The 13,848-nt window shown below is 35.2% G+C and overlaps 1 long non-coding RNA gene across 1 annotated transcript in view; it reads right to left on the reverse strand.

Annotated features, from left to right (window-relative positions):
* Positions 1–13,848, reverse strand: part of LOC311621697 — a 357,942-nt gene that overhangs the window by 62,734 nt on the left and 281,360 nt on the right. Inside the window, exon 5 of the long non-coding RNA XR_014794866.1 lies at positions 7,878–7,946. This is a non-coding gene — a long non-coding RNA (uncharacterized lncRNA). The remainder of the gene's footprint in view (positions 1–7,877; positions 7,947–13,848) is intronic.

Here is a 13,848-nt window from a genome sequence, read left to right on the forward strand (position 1 = left end):
CCGACGCTCTACCAATGAGCCAAACCAGTTTCGGCGAGTGTTGACTTCTTGAATGTAAATAATTTACACAACTATGTACAGCCTAAGTTTTCTGAAATGAATCTCTTTTGTTCTACTCCAGAGTGAAATTTTTCTGTGTGCATCTTCTCAAATCTTCCATTCAAATATATTTGGCTATTTCATGATGAATAGCTGTATGCAGTAAGATGGAAATCAAACCTAAATTTCCTGCTCATAGTAATATGCCATGTGATGCCATGGGGTCACTGCAATTTCAAATCTGTTTTTCCTTTGTAAGTGTGTGCCCAAATATAATATATTAATGAATAACTGAGGGCTACTCCTGTGAATGTTTTACCCCCTTGCCTCACCACCCTTTTCCTCCTTAAGGCTCTGCAGTTAGTGCCTATGAAACTAATGTATCTGAGAGTTACCAAGTTTTCCAACTCTACCTAACCAAGCCAATTAGTTTGTTTGTCATCTCTATGAAATTTAATAATTGTGTGGTCCCTGCTCTATTTCTATCTTATGCTCTTGTTCTTATGAAATTGACAACTACTAAAGGTTACAAAGATTCTGCCTTCTGGCTGCAATCACCTGCATTTTATCTACTTCTACCAGCTGGGTGCCATGGCAGACATTATTGGTGGCCCCTTCAGATATATAGGGAGCTCTTTTTCCTGCTCCTGCTAACAGCTTATATCTTCAACCTCCTTAGACAGACCAGGGTGAGTGAATCAAAATTATGCTTATTTTTTGTTAGACTGGTAAAAAAAATATTATTTTTATGTGGCACAGAATCTTAGTAATTAGTTTATGTGTGCCATCAGATGCAAAAAGTTGAAAATAGTTGATGTAAAAGAAACAGACAGAAGGTCAGTGAGGCTGCAAAGCTGTGTGAGGAAGACACATTCTACCAGATACAGTCAGAGAGGAAGGTGGTTGGGGGGGTGGGGGTGAGGGTCGGGAAGGACCATTAAGCATCTGAAGATTCCACCTCATATAGCTGCATAATCAGTGAGGCTCCTGCAAAATGAAGAAGTGGAGTCCCTCTTTAAGAAAACTGGGGGAAATGCAGTTTAAAGACTAAAATGCATCCAATTTAGCTTTCCTCCTCTATCTCTCTTCCAATCTGCCATGCGTGGCATGTTTTATTTGCTGTTTGATGTTTCACTTCTCTGGCACAGGGATATTTACTGGACAAGCACATAGGGACACCCAGGGCCATGCCTATATCAAAGCATGGCAGGGCGGAAGCAGCCACTCTCTCACCTCCCCACACTTCTGACTCCCCAACCCCCTCAGAGACAGAGCTAATGTAAATTTTCCAACTCAGAGAAACTGGTAACATATTCATTTTCAATCAAAAAACTAAGTTGTGGAGAAGGTAATGCCTTGATTAGTCTAATATATATAATGAAAGTACTTGAAATATAATTATCAAGTAATAATAAACCTGAAATGATCAGGCAGTGTATCCTTCTGCTTGCAGAAAATATGGCATCAATCCTGATTTTAAAGATAGTTAAGAAAGAAATGATGAACTTATTTCCATTCTGTGTGTGTGGTGTTTTTTGTTGTTGTTGTTGTTGTTTTTTTCCTAGTCAACTTCCAAGATTTCTGCTTAAACCACATTTTCTCATTCAACATTTACTGAGTGCCCACCATGTGTCAGGCACATACCTGAATACATTAATTCCAAAACTGAAATGCAAATCATGTTACAACTACTGCAGTGATTCTTACCAGAGTACCATAGTCCTCATGAAACTGAACTTTTAAATTGTGTTGTTGTAATGTCCCATGTATGGCTCCATCTTGTTTAACACCTCAAACTCTAAAACAGAGGTATTTTTATTTCATATTTATGGGCAAAGGAACTGAAGATCAGAGCTCTTAAGAAATTGAGAGAGTTACACAATTGGAGACTCAGGTTGTCTCAATCTAACACCCAATTTTTCCCTGTAAATCACCCTTTCCCTTCATTCTCTCCTTCAGTGCAATACCATGTCTTTTATGTTCTCAATCACAAGTACTCAACAATTTAACCATTCTGAAATACATATGTCACTTTAAAAAGCCAATCTCGTTTGTGTTTAGTTAGCTTTAGAATAGATGTATAGTGTTAGCTACAAATATTAAACATAAATGCCTCCTGAAAGACTCAAAATTAAGCATGGAATTAGGTTATTCAAAGAGACAAGTTCGTCACTTAATATTATTTACTACCTTACTTGGAGGATCACATTTTCAAAAACTGTAACTGCTGTACGGTATGTGTGTGTTGAAAGAGAGGTGTATAGATCAAGGCAGTGATTTTCTGGATACATCAAAAGTCTCATAGCATCCTGAAGGATGCTGATTAATCCAGTAGGATATTAATTATAAACACGTCTACCATTCTTGCTTTTTGTTCTTTTCCTTGAAGAGGAGTGGAGTAATTCAGACTTGTGTGTATGCTTAGGTGTAGCTAGCAATGCATGATGAGCTAGATTTAGATACATTTATGAAGCATCAGATCAAATAAACAGCTTACTAGAAAACACAACTTGTACTGGATATTAAATGTTTAAAGTAGGATAAAGTTGTTTAAAAAAAAAAAAGAGCTTAACCTTAAATAAAACAGCAGATGAGGTGGGTGAATGTGAAAGAATAGATAGCATCATTGTTTCTCAAGAACAAGAGTATTTATAGTTCCTCTGCTTTGTGACTCATGAGAGTGCTGTAAAATATTTGGGGTATTACTCATAACTTCAAAAAAGACATCGCATAGAAGAGTTCGATGTTAGGCCCAAGGACAAGGTGAGCAAGCTGGTGTTCTAATTGTGATAATCCCATTTATAAGAAATTAAACAGTTTCTCCAATTTTTGACTCCTTTTCTTTTTCTGCAAAAAAGAAAAATAATAATGTCATTTAAAACAAGTGATAATCCATGTGCCTCAAATCTAAAACTGTCAAAAAAGGCAAAATGGAAATAAGGCATAGGGAGTGTAAATAATGTAGCAGATTGTAAGACACTCCCCTTATATTTTTTGAGCAGTGTAAGCATGTGATTATTATGAAGACATGTGCTTTGGGGAGCAGATATATTACCCAAGGGGCATTTCCTTCAAGCAATCCTTCTCTTTACAGCTAAGATGAGCGCCAGAAGGAAACAAATAGAGTGATAAAAATGGAAAAAGTATTGATAATGGATTAGAAGACCAGGATGATATAAATCCTCTAACTCAAAATGCATTTTTTTGGAGACAACACTAGTAATTTTGAACAATAACTTATTCATAGAAAAAAGTTCATTTTATAGTCTTTTTCTGGACTTTTTCACTAAGTAGTATACTTTAAAATCAAGTTAACCTTCTTTAACAATGTTAGCTCATAAAACTAATGCTAATTATCAGTTGGCTTCTCAACTTTGACACTCTCAGCATTTTGGGCTAAATAATCCTTTGTTATGGGGGCTGACCTGTGCATTGTGGAATGTTTATCAGCAACCATTGCCTCTACCCACTAGATACCAGTAGCACTAGCACCGTCCATGCTCCCATAAAAATAAAAAACGTATGAGACATTGACCATCTCCCCTGGAAGGCATTGAGAACCATGGATGTAAATGGTATTAACACATTGTCTCTTCCAAAACCTACATCAGGACACATGTCCAGCCTGTAATTTATGATACTGCAAACAGTCTGAGCTAATAGAGTGACTGATTGCAAAGATCAAATTAAGGATATGGCCTTTAAATTCAAGCTTAATAGCCTCAAGGTAGCCCCTATAAAATAAGAGAGAAAGCATATTAGGAGCAAAGGCATATAGAAGGTTAAAGGACTAAAAAAGAGAACTATGGGTGGGCACCTGGAACATGAAATTTACTGGAAACAAACTTAAAGCCTATTAAGTTTGTAAAGCAACTGCATTGCCAAAGAAACCATATGACTGGTTTATAATCATGTCTGCTCCAGACTCAAAACAATTCTTTGGCCCCCAGCCTTCCAAGAGCAGGAAATTAGCTGAGAAGAAGGTGCTAAAGTTACAGAGAGGCACATTCCTTAGCATCCACCTCACCTGGGACCACTGAGAACAATAGACAAAAGAGTAGAGTAGAATCAAGACCTAATTAAGGAAATTCCCACCCATTCCCACCCCCACCCCCACCCCCTTTTCAAGGTAAGGGCCTTCCTCTTATCTGTGCAGTGGTGGTTCAGATTTGCTATGAACCAAGGTCTATGGACTATTTCCAATCCTTCCTTTTGTCTAATTAAAGCATTCCAGCAGGTATAATTTGTCTTTAAAGTTCATGGGATTCTGGGAAAAAAAAGTAAAGACACAATTAGGTCTAATTCTAAAGCTATCATGAGTACAGAGTTCCTGTATTTTGAGTTGGATTCAGTGATTGAATGAGACCATCTCCTTAAAGAAGGGTTGAGTTTGTTCTGTGAGTGGGATGAAAGGAGCAAGAGGATATTCTGTGTGACTGGAAAGTCAGACTATAGCAGAAACACTTATTAAATATGGTTCTGGACATCTCCCAGCCTTTCTTAGTTAGATTAACATTATAGGGCTAGTTCTGGCCCACATAAGACTCGAAGCAGAAGGGACACAAATCGCCTGAAGGTGGTGGCATTTAGAGCCCAGTGCCTCTGAGTCCCTTTTACCCTTTGGTGGCTTCCTTGGAAGCCATGTGTTGACATGGTGGAGGCACAAAAGGAAGTGAACCTGGATCTCTGATCACAGCTTGGGGAAGAATCTCTGCTGCCTTTCCCCATGCTTTGCTGTGTTAAAGCACTGAAATTACAGGGTGTGTTTGTTACTGCAGCATGGACTAGCCTATCTTTCCTAGCATAGTTCTCTAGCCAAGAGTCCCACCATCATCACTACCAAAGACAAAGCTAAAAAATATGCCACTGCTATATGGCTTAGCTACAAACAGCTGACTGCTGGTGAGAATGCTGTTAGAAGTTTGTTTAGAAATCATTAGATAGTAAGTTGTAAAGACATGAAGGAGGAACAGACCCTGGAGTAACGATTTCAGGAGAACCCCACATCTGTTCCCCTCTCTGAAAAGTGGGACAGCATGTATGCTCCCTTTTGATAACATATTCATTAGCAGCTGAAAAGTGCACTCTGTCTTTTGCATAGTATTTTAAACCCACAAGCTCCTTTCATGCTGTCACATTTTCTGCAATCACAAAGAGCCTCCTTTTCTCAGCCAGCAGCCTTAATCATACCACTCTTCTGTACCTTAACCAGCACCTTGGCTTCTTCGAACGGGACAGATATTTTCAGTTTTAAGTTGTGGCTAAACTTCCATGCCAAATTAACTTTACATTTCCAAACTTTCCAAATCCCTTGTCTGTACACTATCAGTTCCCAACATACACACACACAAAAAAAAATATGTGGTCTGCCCTGGCTGGTGTCGTTCAGCTGGTTCAACACTGTCCCTTGCAACAAGAGGTCCCTGGTTTCATTTCTGGTTGGGCCGCATGCCCAGGTTGCAGGCTCAATCCCCAGTAGGTGGTGTGCAAGAGGCAAACATTCAATGTTGCTCACATCAATGATTCTCCCCCTCCCTCTCTCTCTAAAATTAATAATAAACAAAAAACACATTTAAAAATTATGTGGTCTAGTTTAAATAATAAAAAAAACTGTAAAAAAACAAACAACAACAAAAAAAACAACACAAAACCCTGTAGCAATAATAAGCAGCAAAAAATGTTTAAAAATTTTAAAAAGTTTAATTTAGTTGCAAATATGTTTTCATATATATATATATATATTTCATATATATATATATATATATATTCATATATATATATATATATATATTCACTCAAAAATTATTTTTATTAGTTTCCTGAGTTGGTTTTTGCTCAGAAAAAAAAAAGTTGCACAGTTTTTTCAGGGGAGCTATCCATGGCTATCCCACTGTGCTTAAAAGTTCAATGTGTTCACCACCTGTCTCCTAAAAATCTATTCTTTCTCCTATTATTTGTACTCTCTGAACCAGCAATCCATCTTCCATTCATCCATGTGCAAAATTCAGAATTACCTTTCTACTCTTCTTCCTCCATCTGACAAGCCATAAGGCGCCAAATGCTATAGAGTCTAACTGCCATTCAGTGACCCTCTGATCGGATCCTATTTCTCCAGTCTTAGTTGGCCCTTCAGAGCTGGTACTTTTTGTTTGTTTTACCCTCATAAGAGCTGCTGAATGAACCTCCCTGCACACAGCCTTTCCTTACTCAATGCAGTCTTTATAACTCCACCAAATTAGTAGGCTTTTTAATCAAGATACTAATTATGCTATTCTCTTTCTTAAAACCTCTCAGATTTCCCCCATTTGGTACTATACCACACCTTCATTCAGGCTTGATCCCCTGTGGGGGGGCATGCAGGAGGCAGCCAATCAATGATTCTCAGTCATCATTGATATTTCTATCTCTCCTTCTTCCTTCCTCTCTGAAATCAATAAAAATATATATTTAAAAAAAGAAGAAGACATGAACTGCTAAAAAAGGAAGTAGCATATACTGTACTGAAGGATCTTTATGCTTCAACTCTCTCCATTTCTTTCCTCTCTACCTTCAACATAGGTATTTAAAAATTCTCCTCCATATGAATTTGAAGGCCTACCACCCCCACAATGCTTATGCTGACAGCATCACACAAAACACCATCTTAAGCAAGTTTTACTTCTGAGTCCTAGCTATTTGGACCCTGACTTTCAGTGCTCCTGTACTTCCCCAAGATTGATTGCTCAGTTCCTCTGGCATTATAACAGTACATAGCATCAATGCAATTCAGCCCAATCAGGAGCTCCACAGAAAAAGTATCTTCATAAATATTTTATTAAATTGATCTGAGAAAAATTCCAGAGAGATTCAAATTCCCATCTTGGTTTCTGTATATATGCCAACTTTTGTAAACATAGATATATATCATCCATGCCAATAGAGATAAAAAATGAACTCTCAAGGTGGATCATCCACTCTGTGGATTTCTCAAGACAAAGTCACGCCTACCTTTGCCCATGAGTAGGCCAAATGATGAAACACTGATTTTGAGGAAATAACTATGTGTCTAAGCATGAGTGTGATAATATCAGTGACCCTCTATTTAAATATGCTTTGAAATCTCCTATCCATAGGAACTGTTCCATTTCACTATGAAAGTGATGAGCTCCATGGCTTTGAATATTCTGTACCTCCTCTCCCCTCCAGTGATATATCTATCAAATCATTTCTAAAATTCACTCAATAAAAAAATAAAACATGCATAGCTCTACTTATAAGCATACAATAACAAAATGCTTATGGTGCATATCTGAACATCTAATTCAAAGGAAGCCCAATAAAAGCGAGAGAATGAAAACTGTCTCTACTATTCTCATATCTCTTTCTTGAGTGAGCAATTAACTGTTCTGCTTTGCCCTGGATTTAAGTTCCCAACACAGTGGACTTTCAAGTGATTAACTGGGAAAGTCCCTCCAAACTAGGACTGGTTCTTTATCTTATTCTTCATGGACATTGATAAAACCCCAGTTCTTTGCAAAATTCAAAATATAGGTACTTATTCTAGAATTCATCTTGCTTTTCATGTCCATAAATTATGGAGGCCAAATATGATCTATTCTTAAGAATTCAGACATTTACTTTCAATCTCAGCAGGTCTAAATCCCCTTTCCAAAAGTGTTTGAGTTTCTGGGCCTCAAGCTATAAGATAGTCAGGGAAGCTGTCCTAAGGAATCAACTGCTCTCTGGTGGTTCAACTGTATTAGATGAAAAGATCCTCTGCTTCCTTCTCTTATAGTCTCTGTCCCAACTCAATCACAAAATGAAAGTAAAATTGTCATGAGGAAAGGAACTTTTCAAACCTCATATTCTTCTCTTAGCTGAACCATTCCATTTATATATCTTGGCAGCAGTTATTAGCAGTGAGAAACCTAAAGAGACAACAAAAGAGAAATGTATAAGTCTTTTTCAAGAGCTTCTGAAGTGTTGAAAAGTGTTTCTATTTAAAATCTCCTGACAATGATTGGCAGGATCTGAGAAAACCTCACAAGGCGAGCCCCACCCTCTGAGAATTATTATCAGGAGAACAGTAATTGGTGAACATCTAATCCATTCTAACCACAATTGAGGGATTGCAATATAATTGCTAGTTGGTGGTCCCTCTCAAATGCCTCAAGAAGGTGAGTGAAGCATTGACCAATACTGAACACCCCACAAGAACTATTGAAAATTTTAATATTCTGAACTAACTTAACAATAAAAACAAGGGGGGGAGGGCCTTGCATTGATTGATTGAGTGATTACTAACTGGCCCATTAGGCCAGCCTCTTCCCAAGAATCTGGCATTTAAAATAAAAATAAGACAGGCCTAATTTTAAGTTTTGCAATTAGGGATTTAATTTAGATGTGAGGGAGAACAAAGGTGTTTAAATCAACCCAATTTAGTGCAGACAGAAAAATAGACAGAAATGAAAATTACAGAGTCAATTCATAATAGATATAATGAAGCCCATTTATATTTGATGTAATAAATGTTTAGAATACTAATGACCCATATGGCAAAATTTGAGGCTACTGAAAATTGAAGTATTAAATACCAACTTTTCAACTTCCTTTGTTTTTCACAGGTATCTAAACGATAAATAGAAGTGACCATGAAAGAGTTAAACCCATTTTGTTGTGACTTAGTCAATAGTGCTTTAGTAATAGGTATGATTGTCGTAATGAATTGCCTTGAAAGTACAGAAAGTTATTGGTCATCATCATTGGTGCAAGAAGAGGGAAGCCAAAAAAAAGAAGTGTGTGTGGCGGGGAGGGCTTTGACATCATCAAAACCAGAATACAAATGAATAAAACAGTTACTTTTACCATCATAATGTAGTAAAGAAGATGCCTTTTTAAGCTGTCTGGTTTGTTAACCAGGCAACAGTACATTTATCCAAACTAAAAAAGAAATTGCTTGGAAAAGAAAGAGACTGAAAGAAGATGAATAGCAGACATAAGCTCAAACTGTGAGATTTCAAATGATATGTCATAAGATATAATATCTAATCACATATATATAACAAGATCGTTTCTTTGTGGAAAAGAAGAACCAAAGATATTTAAGCACCAGATTAATCTCTACTAATATTACAAATGTTTTACAAAGTAAGAACATGTAAGAAATTAAGTAAAACTCAACTTTGAGACAGGATTTTTATTCAAACAAGAATCCACCAGGAGACACTGATGTTGTAGACCTTGCCATTTTGTTAACAAAAGGTCACAAGTCCTAGTAATTACCTGATTTTGAAAAACATTCAAGAACAGATTGGGAATCTTGGACCCAATGTCTAAGTGAGAACAATAAAAACAGTCTTCAGCTGCCTTTACATAACTTTTTTCTTCATTATCACACAGCAGATGATATTTGTTTTTCTATTTCATTTTTTGTCTTCTAACCTGAGCAACAGGCCAGATTCTCCTCCTCTGTAACTCTGCAGGGATTCTTCAGTTTGTACCTTTTGTGTAATTCTGCTTGGCATTCTAAATATAACTCCTTTGCCTGGGTTTCAATATATTTCTTGACTTTCACCTGCAGATCTTCACTAAGATCCTTCACTTATTACCATGGAATAAGGGGTAGTTTTATCAGCAAGAGAAATATAGAAATATTATGTGTTCACAGCTATAATAACTAAGTTTATATTTCATAAATTAGAAGGGAGATGGAATAATTTTTATGGAATTAATTTTATTGTTTGCAATTCAAGATTGTAATTTATTGCTACAATATAGTGACTGTTCCCTAGATTAAAGTAGTATAGTTATAATACTTAATTGACAACATTTCAAAAATAGTTTAACAAAGGTGAATTACAAGATTCTAATCTTCACAGTCTGCGATTTCTCAAAAACAAAGTTGGGTCTCGGTATAGGCCAAATTACAGTAATGTAGACCTCTTGTCTAAGAAATATAAATCCTGAAATGAGGTCAAAATCATTTCATATTCCTCCAATCTTTAAAGATGTACTTTGAATATACCAGGTGTTTTTACATAATGTGTGAAGTGGTCATGCACTCTGGAAAGGCCAGACAACCTTGATAAAGCTTCAAGAGACAACCTCATATTCTTTGAACACTCGTAATATTTCCATCATTACTTTTTTTCAGTTCCCTTGATGATTCATGCTAAGGGTAGAGAACCGGAAGAGAGATTTTCCTGCAGAGTCATAAAAATAGCCAAAATGTATTTTTCTTTTAGCCATACATTTCAGAATGCATAAACCCTTTGGCTGATATTTCTTGCCATTTGGTCCAACTATACTTCCTGAAGACACTGTATGAAAAGAACTAGTCTAATTTAAGAAGGAATCTGTCCCTGGTAAAACAATACATACAAAAAAGAAGTCATCTAATTTAGCCAACTTCCTTAGAGCCTTGATCTGAAAATTTGGTCTTAAAATAGAAAACTTAAATAAAAGTGACTATCCAAGTCATTTTGCTCTCAGTACATTTAGGATCATTTTATGGAAAAGACACTCAATTCATTTAAATTAATTTTAAGGTCAATGAAACTTACATACTCTAAGTAGATCATTTCTACATGCTCCTATTTTACCTTGCATAGCCTCAGGTATATATATATATATATTTTTCCTTTGTCATCAAAATGTTCCTTTATTAATAATTTCTATTCCAGGGATAGGTTTATTTTCAGAGACATTTACCATAAAATTTCCAGAGATTTGTTCAAGTGTAAATGGCCTCCCCAAGGTGTTAAAAGGCAAGATATTCTGAAAATAGCTTAACTTAGAACACATGTGTTCCTTGAACATGAATAGAAAAGTACATATGAGTAACAATGTTCTTCCTTTCTTCTCTACTATGACTTAAATCATCTCCTATGTAGAGTATTTGAATTTTAGGAAAAGAATGAATGTTTATAATTTTTCTTTTGAATTAAAAAATTTATATACACACAAAGGAAGTAAAATGCATACTTATAGACTTATTACTCTGTTCAGTTGTCCATAATTATTGAAATGAACACTCAGCAATGAAACCCGCTTAACTGAAAATGGTCTCATGATCAGAATAAAAAAAACTACAGCATAAAATATGCTGCAGATTATTACACATTAATACTCGTGTCTGATTCAACAGGACTATTATTTTACTAGAAATGGAGATAAAACTTAAAAAGAAAAGCATAAGAAAAGTACTTAAGGGAGTAAATGTAATGTAAATTCAAATATTTTACATAGTATTATTTTCCAGGTATTTGTTATATATGGAAAAACAGAGCTCTGAATTCTAGATCAGTGATACTTCCAGTGTGGTCCCTAGACCAGCAATTGCAACATCTGCAGGAGCCTGTTAGAAATGCAAATTCTCAGGCTCTACCCAGACCTCTGAAATCTGAGACTGTTCAACAAGCACTCCAGTTGTCTAATGTACACTCAAGTTTGAGAAACACTGTTCTAGATCATCATTTGTAGGATGTAGTAAATTCAAAAATAAATGGACCCAAAAACTATTTTGCATATTCAATAACAAACACAATATTTAAATTTGTATAGTGATTTGAAAATACAAAGCCCTTTCAAATGCATTAATCTCATTTGACCTCTCAATATAATTGTAAGATGGACTGGCAGGTACTCATATTTTTTATTTGCCAAGATTAAATTGAATTTAATAGAGGTTAAGTAAATTCCTCACTTTACAAAGCTAGTTAATAAGTGAATTAGATTAGAACCCAGACCTTCAGACAATAGAATATATATGCTGCTACTAAATAGGTAAATAGTTTATCAGAATTAGTAGGGATTGTTTAACAACATCATTGGCATCCAAACAATGCTGTAAACTCTTTGAAATTTTTAAAATGTTAAAATGTACAAAGAGTTTATACTGTATGCATTTTTTACAAATAGATTCAATGAAGCTCTATCTCTGACCAATATAAAATTAAATAAATTCTAAAACCAGCATATTCCTAGTTGATAAAGTTTTACTAATAAATACAACAAGCATTCATGTTTACTCTTGCTGGGGGAAAAAAAAGAAAAACAATTAAAGGTCCCAGGTGGCCTCGGATAATTCTATTTTCATTAAAAACATAAAGAAAAAGCTTAAATTTATAGAAATTCAATCATTTTTTAAATATCAATTCTCAATTTTATAGTATAGAACAGTGGTCAACAAACTCATTAGTCATCAGAGCCAAATATCAACAGTACAAAGATTTAAATTTCTTTTGAGCCAAGTTTTTTAAACTTAAACAACTTCTAGCACCACTTCTTCAAAATTGAGTCGCCCAGGCGGTAGTATTTTGTGGAAGAGCCACACTCAAGGGGCCAAAGTGCCGCATGTGGCTGAGGAGCCACAGTTTGCCTACCATGGGTATAGGAAATAGGAAACCTGCCTGAAACATTTGTTTCCTATCTGGAGGATAGATTGTAGATATTCTTCATGTAGTGCTTTTCTAGAGGGAGAGTGAAGAGATAACTTGGAGCTTCTTCTTTTCATCAACTGAGTGTCTCTATTCCAAAACTTTAATATTAATAGTTACATATTCTAAAATGATTTCTATTACTACCCATTCTCTTTTTATTGGCTCTTCATAATTTTGAAAGGATAATTTTAATGATGTTAACAAAGTTAACATCAACCAAGATTGACACCATTCAAGACATAGGCTTAAATGGTGCCTGGTGAGCAAAACTAGTGAGAATGTCTGATATTTACAGAAAGATTAAAGCAAAATGCTAAGGTAAACATGTTTCAGGCTGTTCCAGAAGTTCTCAGATCCAATAGCTTCTCTAGAAAAATATGTGTGAGATGATTCTTTGAATAACACAGGAGAATGACTTCAAAATCTAGCCCAGGACTTCTCAAGCTGGAATTTGAAAATATATTCAGGAAAATTAGAAGGTCCATAAATATTTTTTGTATATTACTTGTCATTTTTATGGTAAACTTAAAATACTTTATCAGTTATAAAGAAACTTTATTGATTGCTCACAAATGAATAAATAAGCTATTCAAAAATTGAACATATTTCTTAAGTCATTCCTTCTCAAAATAAGGTGCAAGGATGCATATCCTTGAGTGAGTTATGAAAATGTCTTTTTCTTTTAAAAAGGGTCTGTTCATCATTCACATTTGAGAAATAATAATTGTAGCAATTTATGTACTGCCTTAAATCTGATCAAACAGACAAAGAAATACACAAAATCTTCACTTGGAAATTTGAGTAAAATATGAAAAACATATTTGAAGGCACATAGAAGAACATAGTGATAATGGCACAATCTAGCTATTATATATTTCCATATAGTGTGATCACGGGCTATTAGAATAACTGGTAATGTTTGAATATGTTCTTTATTTATATATTTAATGTAATGATATTGTATTATATTGTAGGAAAAGAAATGTTTTTCTCCATCCTCATGCTGGATCTGAAAATTAAACTGATAAAAAGACAGACTAACAGGAAAAAAGCATACACATTTTATTTAATCTTTACATACTCATGGAGACCTCAGGAGCATGAAGACCTGAAGAAATTAAATGAGGAGACAGGAAGCTTACATATCTTTTAGAATAAGAAATAATAAATGTGTGAAGAATTGTCAAAACTAAGGGTTTGGGGTTAGTGGTAGCCAATGGTAGGAAGATAAGGGTTAATTTTCTGTTTATATTTGTTTGTAGAGATTTATGGACCCCAAATTCCCTGACCCTGGTGATAAGAATGTTTTTCTTCCTCTTGGTACAGGAAGAATAGAAAATGAAGTATGTTTCATTCATATTTTCCTTTCAAGGGAAAATGGGGTGGTAGG

The sequence above is a fragment of the Pipistrellus hanaki genome (assembly GCF_964339955.1).
Source record: "Pipistrellus hanaki genome assembly, chromosome: 4".
Lineage (NCBI taxonomy): Eukaryota > Metazoa > Chordata > Mammalia > Chiroptera > Vespertilionidae > Pipistrellus > Pipistrellus hanaki.